We start from the raw sequence: 10,736 nt of genomic DNA, 5'->3' as shown, positions 1-10,736 counted from the left end.
CTCTGATTTCTGTGACTGCTGCTGGCGTTCTTTGGATTGGGTCATTGTGCTCTGAGAACTGAGCTAAATAAACACATCATGATATTTCTGCCACAGCTGGATTATAAAAAGTATACTTTCTCACACTTGCGAAACAGACTCCAGTTAGGTCTTGACTACGCAGTTATTTCTCGACCACAGAAAATTAATTTGTTTGACCAATGTCTAATAAGACGTGCTGTTATTCTTCTGGACTGTATCCTTAACTAGGATTTGAGCCATAACGTTATGTCGGAAAATAAATATGCTTTGCCTGGTTAAGAACAAGGGGCATGTGTGCACAACACTTTAAAGTGGGCTAAATGCTGTTGTACTGCTTTAATGGCGTTGGTGTTTGCACTCATCGGCAGTGTATCGTGCATTAATTACAGCCGCTCTAGCAAAGTAGGTGGTGTAACGTGCCTTAAATGACTTGGGGTGCAGCAAACTCAAACTCCTCTGAAGAGTTTTAGTTTGCTGCCCTACAGCCATGGAGCGAAGCACTGGGCTCCGTGCAGCTCTGCAGCTCTGCAGGGAGCCCTGCAAGCAGCCTCACAGCAGCCTGAGAAGGCAGGCTCTGCCCAAGGAAAGTGGCAAGCCTGATCTTTCTTTTGCGTCCCCCTGGAGCCTGCCTGATCTTTATGGGGCCTGGTGCTTACTTCCATGGCTGTGGTGCCCGCTGGGACTACCTAAGCCAGGTGCCTGTGGGTGGGTGCCGTCTCAGGAGGTGGGGGTGGGCTGCCGGGGAAGGAAGCATGACCCCCACCACAGCCCAGGGACTGCTCTACCCGCCAGCAGCTTGTCCTCTGCTCTCTGCTGACAGAGAGGCAGGTAAGTCAGCATGGTGTGTGCATGACACGGGGGTTTAAAGGGCCCTAAATTGAAGGTGTTTTTAAAAACCCACCGCTTCAGTTTAGGGCCTCGATTTTGTCTACACACACCCCTGGTTACTCAAAGTTGATCCAAGCTGGACAAAAGCTTTGCAAACCTGGACTGAGTTTTGAGCTCAGGTGATTTATAGGCTGTCAATTTTTTTGTTGCCCTGAAAAAGAAAATGCATGTTTAAAGAATGAAAATTTTCTAGCATTTTAGTTTGTCAAGACAATTTTCACTCTTAACTCATTCTCCCTTTAGTCAGTGCAATGCTCTTCTCCCTCCTCTGCACAAAGACAAAATAAATTCTTTTCATCTTAATGGATCATGAACTTCAAAGCCTGTTTTTGGCCATAATCACTTGTTTTTTCAAAAAAAGAAGTTTATTTAAAAATAAAAGCACAAGCATCTAGCTTGTGACCCATTAAAATGCTCTGGAATTGAACTATAAAGCTCTTTATGTTGCTATCTAACAGTACAGTTAATGGTGTTTTGCATTGTGAAGTGAAATGTATTGTATATTTAAGCAGTTTAGTTACCATTTATCTGCTCTAGGAGTCTTTGCTGTTTTGCATCTGTGTGTAGGGATCCCAAATTCCAAACATTTAAACTATTTTCTGTTCCATTTTCCTACCACAGTTTTTCTGGCTAAAGCAATTCTGAATTATTCCTTCTGAAAATATGGGATAACAATAATGCAATTCCCTCTGGGGATGACTATATTTTGCAAGGCACAGCACAACATTTTGAGGCAGAAAAACCAAAGCCATGTCTCAGCAACCTAGGACTGGAAGAAGCCTCCTTCGGGCTCATCAAGGTCCAGTCCACTGATATTGCAGCAACTGTGCCACATAGAATCATAGAAAATTAGGGTGGGACGGGACCTCAGGAGGTCATCTAATCTACCCCCCTGCTCAAAGCAGAACCATCGCCGACTAGATCATTGCAGCCAGGGCTTTGTGAACTGGGCCTCAAGGATGAAATTCCACCACCACTCTGGGTAAATCATTCCAGTGCTTCACCACCTTCCTCCCATGGGTATTGTTCAGACTGTGATGTCTAAACTCTACTTTCCAAAAAGAAAAAAGTGTGCTAAAACCCTCCTTCAGTGCTTGAAGGAAAAGGCAATTCTGTGCTTTTATTTGATTTTCTATTCCTGAGGAAAGCTAGACTAGCTGTCATATCTGGAAAGGTTACCACTCAAAGGGTACATCTGTGCTGCAAATCTGAGGTGTTACTTCATGGATTTCAGTTGAGTCTAGTCACTCAGATGCCTATTCATGGTCCTACGCATGCTTGTAAAGACTGTGCTGAAACCTGTGTTGCCTCTCTTGCACTAGCTTGATGAAAACGTGCTTTAGTGGGTCTACCAAAGCTGTAAACACATCTGGTTGAAGAATAGAGGCACTCAAGGACAGACAGATTTTTTTCTGGGTAGTGTTATGTAAGGTGGAAACATACACTGTCTGATGTCTCATTTGTACTTATTTGTACCATATATGGTAGCACAAATACTGAGCAAATAGACATCACACCTGTTGTGCCACATGAAAGGAAAATCAGTGGTGCAACAAAAGCTAATAATAGACTGAGGCTTTATTGCAGCAGACTTGCCACGCTGGGTAGGTACTCTGGAGGCTTGAGGGGCACTCAAACCCGCAGAGCACTTGCCCACTTTCCCCCAGTTACAGGGGCATCCTAGGGAATCTCAGGGTACTTCCCCATAAGTAGGGAAAGCGGGGAGATTACATCAAGGGGCGATATGTTTCACCCAGTGAAGCGGATCAGCTGTGCCACGACACAACTGATCCACTTCATTTGGTAATATCTATTTCTAGACAAGGGTGGTTTACAGATGTAACCCCCCCCAACAAAACAAAACAAAACAAAACAAAACAAAACAAAACAAAACAAAACAACACTTTACTTTAGGCTCAGTGTGCCCTTATGTCAAGCCCAGTGCATGCCCAGACGTAGCATCGTGTTAGTTGGACCTGACTCACCCAATGTCTATATAGATTGGTCGCTTCAGTGGGGCTGTTTTGGTGCTTTTAGCTAATGGCTGATTGAATCAGCTTTAGATAAAAGTGACAAAATCCCTGCTGAACTGCGTGATCTATACAGATGCTGTGGAGCCAGGTCGAACTAACATGCTGCCTCTTCCGGTAAAGTGCTAGGTTTTTTTCCCCACATCTGTCAGCAGTCATACTGTCTAATTACTCTTGGGTCATATTTGAGGCCTGGGATCAAGTGATTTTGAAATGGAACCACAGCGAGCTGAGACGCACATGCAAGCCCAGGGTTCATTTATCTCCAGAGTGTTTTTAGATATCTATAAAAAACAAACAGTACTTTGACATAGCAGCCTACTCTATGCAAAGTATACACATTTGCTGATATTACATGCTGACAAAGTGCCTGTGTAAACCAGAGAAAAAGGGGGCATCTGAACTAGTGGACTGAATCAATTAGATCAAATTATTTTGCTAGGGGCAAGGCAGGAGCACCAAATGTACCAAAAAAGGGGCCTAGGACAAAGATAATTATCTTCTGAATTAAGGCACAAGTTCTGAGTTTCTTGTTTTCTCTCTCTTACCCAAAAGAAATCTTAGTCTAGTTTGGCCAGTTTCTGAATGTAAGGATATAAGTAGTTTGGACAGGTTTCAGTTAAACCAATACAGAAACAAACTGGTTTTGACAGACCCTGAAATCATTCTTTAGTTATGTCTGCTTGGCTTGACAGTTGTCTTCCTACTAATTCACCTCAAGTGTCACAAAATTCACACTCAAACTCAGCATTGCCGTCTCATCCTCTGAAGTGGTAAGTGATGCCAATCCTTTCCAACAGAAATGCTCAGCACCTTGAAGATTAAGGCCTCTAGTAAAAGAAGAAATCGCCTTGCCTCTCCCATAGTTTCTGGACTATCACAGCTACAGCATCACTCTTATGCTACCCATTAAAAAAAAACAAAGCCAAACAACTTACCCAACTTTAATGGCATGAAAATCAAGCCCCTGTATTTTCCTTCCTGTAGAAATAATTGTTCAGCTTCTAAACACACCTACTATAGGACAGATTTCCTGGTTAGACCAGCATCTTCTAAATACTAAAAAAGTTATTTTTTTGTTTTGTTTTACAAAACAGCCACTTGGGAGTCCCCTTTAAAAAGAAATGGCTGCTGTTTGTGGCTCCTTTTCCTGTTGTTGTGCTATTTTAATGTTTTTGAAGCCAGTTGGTATAATTTAAATATGTTGCTCTAGCACAGGATGCCTATACATGAGCAAACTTGATTAATTGAGTCTGCTGGAGCATGTTAATTACTGTTTCATGTATCAGTGTCCTTGTACTTCAAAATGTAGGTGGGGGTTCTCGTTCAATGAGCTTTAGATAAATTGCCTCCACCACCATTTTGAAGCTCAGGAATGCTGATACACAAGATACTCCAGGTGCTTTAATTTGAGCGTCTCTTGGAGAACCGGTTTAATTAGAGTGCCCCCTGCCCTTCCCAGAACATATGTATAAATGCCCCAAATGTCTATCCTCCTCACCACATTCTCTTCTGTATTACTAAAGATAGAGTGGCTTCAAGCCTATTATCAAATGCCTGAAGACAGGAAAAACTCAGGTCCAGGTTTCAGAATCAGTCTTGCTCTAGTAATTCAACAGAGAAGTTTTCCTGTGAGCAATTCAGTCAAGGTAAAGATGTTCAAACATGGTATTTAAAATTGCACTTGCAACTTTATACACATATCTTTGGCACATTCGAGTCCCACCACCAAAACATTCTGTACACACATAGAAGCACTTGTTCACACATATCTTGATTTACTCATTTAACCAGTCTGCTCTGTTCCTGTCCCAGTCACTAGCTTTCTAGTGGCAATATAGACGGGAGGGGCAGGGGCCCCTTGCTGCTTGGATTGTTCCCTTACTGCCCAGACTGGCTGATGTCACCCTATGCCACTGGGATCACTCCCTTGTTGCCAAGGTTGGCTTGTGCTACCCTGCACCACTAGGATCACTCCCTCCCCCTTGCTGCCCATGCCGCTTGGATCGTTGGACCACTGCTTGTAGGGTCGCAGGGGGGCTGACCTGAGGAGCATGGGTTGATCCAAACAGTGCAGGGTGGTGGGGGGTTCCTACCTTCCTCCTTGCCTGCACTCCTTCTCCCTTTTCATGTCCCCTTTCCCCACTTCTCCTCCCATTCCCCCACATTTTGCCTCTCCTGCAGCTGCCCCCAGCTGTCAGTTTAGGGCAGTGGTAGGCAATTATTTGGGCCTTCGGGTCACATAGGGAGTTTTGGGGAGCTGTTGCAGGTTGGATCAGCATCCCCACAGCAACAGCTCATTAAACCTCCCTACGTGGGATGTGGCTGTGGGCGGGTGGGGAGCTGGTGTGGGCAGGAAGCAGCTTCAGCAGGGCTACTACCAGTACTCCCTCTGTGCCGCCCTTCTACCGTGAGGAGGATCTGGAGCTGTGGTCCGAATTCAGCAGCAGCCTGGGTACAGAGGTGGTGGTGGCAGCTGATCAGAAACTGCTTTTGGGAGTGGGAAAAAAGTGGGACCTGGTGGTTGGTGCAGCTGCCTCCCCCTCACTACTGTACAGCCCTTTTCACTGCTGCCACCCAGAGTCCATGCTAGGGCTGCCCTGTGGCTCCTCCCCACTGCCACCACTGCTCTACCAGGTGTGGGGACCTGGGGTACTCTGGAGGGGGCACTAGTGGTGGTGGTGGTGACAGGAAGAAGCTACAGGGCAGCCCTGGCACAGGTTTCTCACAGATGGCAGCAGCGAGAAGATCCTGGCAGTAGTGAGGGGAGGCAGTTGCACCCACTTCCAGGTCCTGCTTTCTTCCCAGGCCCAGTGCTTCTGTCCAGCCACCACTACTGCCACTCATCATGACTGAGGTGGGCAGGTCCAGAGCAGGCACTGTAGGGACCCTGATCCCCTGTATGGGGCGGGCTGGGGCTGTGGTTGTGTGTTAACCGTGGGGCTCAGGTCCTGCTTGTGCAGTTCCCAGGCAGCCTCCATGGGGCCAGGGCTGGTGGTGGCAGCAGTCAGGAGTTGCCATGGCCAGGGCTGCCAGGAAATGGAGTCCAGATGTGGAGTTACCGCAGCTCTGCTGTGTGCCTGAGCACAGTGGGATGCACCATGGGCCAGATAACACCTGGGCCATGTAGGACTGAGGACTCGTTGCAGGATGAACAAAGTCCCAGTGTGGGCCAGATTCGGCCCACAGGCTGTATTTTGCCCACCCCTGGTCTAGGGCATAAAGGCCTGGGAGGTTAGCTAGTCCACGTAGGGAGGGCTGGGAGCAGTGCCTCCTGGGATACTGGAGGACCACAAATTGCTGTTATTAGCTTTATGGAGCAGACTGATGTTACTGCAGCATGAGCCACCTAATGCCAGTTGAAGATCATCTTTGTCTGAAGAGGATTGACTCTGAGATACTCAGAGGGTACTTAGTTCATCTTTTACTGTCTTAGCATATGGACACTCCTGTCTTTAGAGCATGTAATGTGTTTGAAAGGTAATGTGCAACTAAGTTACGCACCCTTTCTTGTTTTCAACCACACTACAATGTCTTTTGCAACAATGGGTACATCTACATGAGACAGAATAATGCTCATTAGCCTAATTTAAGGAACATAACGAGCTTGTGTCTACACGTGCATACCCTTAATGCACATTAAAAATGGTGAAATCAGGCTAGTTGCACCTAAATTTGATACCTGCAAATGCAGATATCAAATTCCGGTGCGATTAATTAAAGTGCATTAACACACGTGTAGATATGACCTGGCACAAACTTTAGTGCTGAGTCTGCCCAGCCACTAGGGGCACATGGCAAGGCTGCAGGGACTTGGCGCTAACTTTAGTGCTAAGTTGTTGCACATATAGACACTTGCCACAAATCTCTTAATGCACATTAGCTTAATGCATATTAAATTTAGTTGCACTTAAATACACATGTAGATGCACTCAATGAGTTTCAAAGGCTGAATATATTATGTAAAGATGGATTTCCTTTCACTTCATTTAAAAAAAATGTGTCCGCTGTCCATTTCACTAAGTGGCTCCCTACTTTAATAGGAAGAAAATTTTAGAATAATTCAAAAAATGCAGACTGATCATTTTCACTGAACTTCTCACAACTCTTCATGCTTTTATGAAGAATCTCCATTAAACTTCCCATTTTCCATGTTGTATAATCTTAGCTTGTCCAATTAGGACAAGTAACTGACTATAATGCTGCTTTTAGAGACATAGAAGATCAATCCAGAAAAATGCACCACTACATCATGTGTCCTTGCTGTATTGACCCTTCTGTAAGCTAGCTGCTCTTGATGTAACAGCAGTTCTGGACTGTATGCATGATTAAACTTTCTGAATTTCCACATGAGTATTTTTTCTTCTGATGCTCCATCTGGAAGCTATGTGAGGCTTTGAATCCAGCCTTAAGGAGTGCTGCAGAAAGGCACTTCTGACATTGATCAACCCATTTCAGCTTTCTGTAACTGGATTGCTTTCAGACACATATGCTGGTACCAATTCATTTGCACTTAATTGATTACAATTTTGTTTTATAAGTGCCAAAGAGTGCTCAAGAGGCCTAATTAGTGCTACAGTTTGACTTAATATAGCTGGCTCAAAAGACATATCTCTTGTAATGCAAAGCAGATATGTCCAGTGTTCATTTTAAATTTCACAGAAAGCAGCAAAAGTTTATCTATGCAAATATATTTTTAAGCAGTTTAAATGCACTGTCTTTTCCCAATGCTTTGAACAAGATTTGCCTTAAAGACAATGGGAGTTAACATGAACTTCCATAGCACTGGATTCACTTTTAGATAAATATTACTATCTAACTAGTGGATCTTTCTTTATAGCAAAACAAGGTTTTGAATTAATGGGATATGGGGAAAGTGGGCATTGGGGGGAGGTGCTTATTTTTGTCTTTTCTTTACTATATTGACACCAAATCCACAACATGCTGAGCCTAGGACATGATTAATACAGGTCATCTACCTTTTCTTTAACATTATAGACCAAATCCATTAGCCGCTACCACTACCACTATGACTGTGCTAACACATTAAGATCCCACACAAAAGATAAACACATCTTGAGCAGAAGTTCTGTTTTTTGTGTTTTATGCAACTTTATGCAAAATTCTTTACAGTAAATAACTGTTTTCCCAAACTGCCCTGCTCACTTCAGAATCAGAGCAGTATTTACAGAAGCATTAGGCTTCTCAGGTTCATGTAATCAGTTCCAAAGGAAGTAAGCACCTAGTAGCATGAGACATATGAATAGAAGAGGCATGGAGCCTAGTGCCGTTCTAATGAAGATAACCATGTTACTATTATATATTATAATACTACTGATAAATATACCAAGCACTATCTTAGAAATGGCTGTTAGGGAATTTTTGCCTCCCCATGCAGTACTCATTATAAGGAGCCTGTTTCAGAACTAACTTCTCTTCTAATTTCCACCAAAATTAACTCATGAGCAATTTATATCTATTTGTACCAATGTTGCCTTTCAGTTGCCTTTCAGATGCCTTTCAGTTTGTGCCTACATATTTCTTTTTCCTTTATGCTGTATTTATAGACAACAAATATATCCCCTGTCATCTTTTATTTTGCTAGGCTAAGCAAGACAATATCTTTCTTTTTTTTTTTTTAGTTTGTATCCAAGGCCAAATTAGCCAGAACTAATTCCAAATCCGAGAGTCCAGAATCATAAGTGGCCCTACTACTGGCAAACATCCTCCACTCACACCTGGGGCTTCAGATGTTTCCAGATCCTTTGGTGGGTAACCTACTTGCAGGCCCAAGCCCAGAGGCTTGGGGTTCGGATGTCCCAAAGTTTTGCTTGCCCTTAGCCATAAGGCCATCGGAGCAAGCAAGGGAGGAGCCAGTATCTTCCAATTTCCTCTTGCAAAAAGGTTCTCCACTCCCCTGAATATCCTAGTATTCCCTTCTCTGCACCTGCCCCAGTTTGGCTACATCCCTTTTCAATGTAGGTGACCAAAAGATGGTTTCCCTTACTATGGGTCTTACCATTCTCTTTAATGTTGGCTACAGGTTCCTTAATGGGGTGTATCAATGGTCTACCAGAGACAGCAAATTTCTGCTGTTTCTAGTCCCACTTTAGTTAAAGACCCAGAGCTTTATGTAAAGTGTTTTCAACTATAATAACAAGGCATAACCATGTAAATCAAATAGTGGCTTCTCAGTTGATTAAGAGACTGTGATTGTACAAGCAAGATTGAGAAAAAAGACCGTATTCCCTCTAGGGTTTTGAATCTCCAGATGGCACTGTAATACCATCCCAAAAAGCAGATGGCTCAATATTACAGAAGATACGGTAACAGCTGAATCAGTGTGCCTTCTGTGTATAATTACCAATCCCATTGCAATGATGATTTATAGGATCCAAAATTCCATGCATTCATTTTGATTTATATCTGAAATATTAAAATCTTAGCAGCAGAACAAAAACATAGCATTAATATTGCTTTGTCCTAAAAATCCAACATAAAGCAAGATCTTGGCAGCACTGTGATTAATTCTAAGACCTTCAGTGCAGATGAACTTAGAAAATGGCCTAGGTTGCAAGTTAAATGAACTTTGGTAGTCATTATTCCTGCCCTGACTGTTCATTTATTTATACTGAGAAGCAATAACACGATTAGGATGGCACAGGGGCCAGTGTCAGATGTATTGACAGAGCTGCCAATAGGAAATCTGCAACAACATGGACACATTACATTATATTCTTCTCAGAGGGAGAGAAGCATAAAATTCAGCCAAGATCTATATAAGGGATACACACAGATTTCATGCCAAGTATAAAAATTTTTTTCAGAGTCCCTTAGACATATAAAACAATTCCTGACCTGCTATGGCCAATATTGGATAAAATGTTTTATAATATATTTAGAATGAACCTAGAATGTATATTTAATGGAAAAAACTACACAGAAAAAAATGCTGGAAAAAGGAATTTGCCCGCTGAACCCCACAGGAAAATAAGATTTATTCATGTCTTTTGTCTAGTAAGAAGTATGTCCCTTGCTCTCTGATGCAGCTGTCTGCAAACAAGTGGGAGAGGGCCTGGTGAAGTTTGGCTACCTGTTGCCCAGATCTGTGAGGTAAGGGAAATAAGAGGTGCCTTTTTAAAGGTTGCAGTAAATTGTTTCTACACCTTTGAGAGCAAAACAGAAGAAACCGTGCCTTAAATAATTGTCTCTGAGATGCACTCTTCTCAGGGCTACTGCTTGGGTGAGGCAGCACTTCAAGGCTGTATCTGAAGGCACAAAGATCTATGAGATCCCAGTCCTATTTTGCTATTTTATGCCAGCACCCAGGCTTTGCAAATAATTTCCACAGGACATGAAGATTAAGAGACATTATTAATACAGCCAAATTCTCTGCTGAACGAAGCTGAGATGAGCAGGGTCTAAGCCACATGGTCCACTGAATATACACTTTATATTACATTTTTGAAGGGTTAATTATTTTTTTCTTGAAAACTCAATAAAAGATCTAATATTATAGTTCAGCAGGCTCCACAGAAATTCACTATTAATAATATTACACTTCAAATTAAACAAGAACTCAGACATAGTAGAAAGGAGGGAAAGGTGGATGAAGATGACAACATATACTCAAAGCATATCACAAAATACAGCATTAAAATAGCATGAAAAATGTTGAGACAGTAAAAGTATCAGGCTGAAACATAACTGCAAATGTATTTTAATTGCAATCATCATATTCTGAAACCAAAAATGGCATTAAAAATACATTTTTAATGAATGTACATGTCCCACTGG

The 10,736-nt window shown here is 42.7% G+C and overlaps 1 protein-coding gene and 1 long non-coding RNA gene across 5 annotated transcripts in view; one reads left to right on the top strand and one right to left on the bottom strand.

The window, feature by feature from the left end:
• The window catches only part of LOC109290143, a 24,999-nt gene extending 15,953 nt beyond the window's left edge, over window positions 1-9,046 (top strand). Inside the window, exons 2-3 of the long non-coding RNA XR_002095544.1 lie at window positions 2,973-2,978; window positions 8,582-9,046. This is a non-coding gene — a long non-coding RNA (uncharacterized LOC109290143). The remainder of the gene's footprint in view (window positions 1-2,972; window positions 2,979-8,581) is intronic.
• KCNIP1 (potassium voltage-gated channel interacting protein 1) overlaps window positions 1-10,736 on the bottom strand; it is an 835,315-nt gene that overhangs the window by 26,375 nt on the left and 798,204 nt on the right. The window lies entirely within an intron of this gene.

This window comes from Gavialis gangeticus, unplaced genomic scaffold (genome assembly GCF_001723915.1).
Source record: "Gavialis gangeticus isolate Ggan-Ray unplaced genomic scaffold, GavGan_comp1, whole genome shotgun sequence".
NCBI lineage: Eukaryota > Metazoa > Chordata > Crocodylia > Gavialidae > Gavialis > Gavialis gangeticus.
This window is presented reverse-complemented; position numbering and strand designations above follow the sequence as displayed.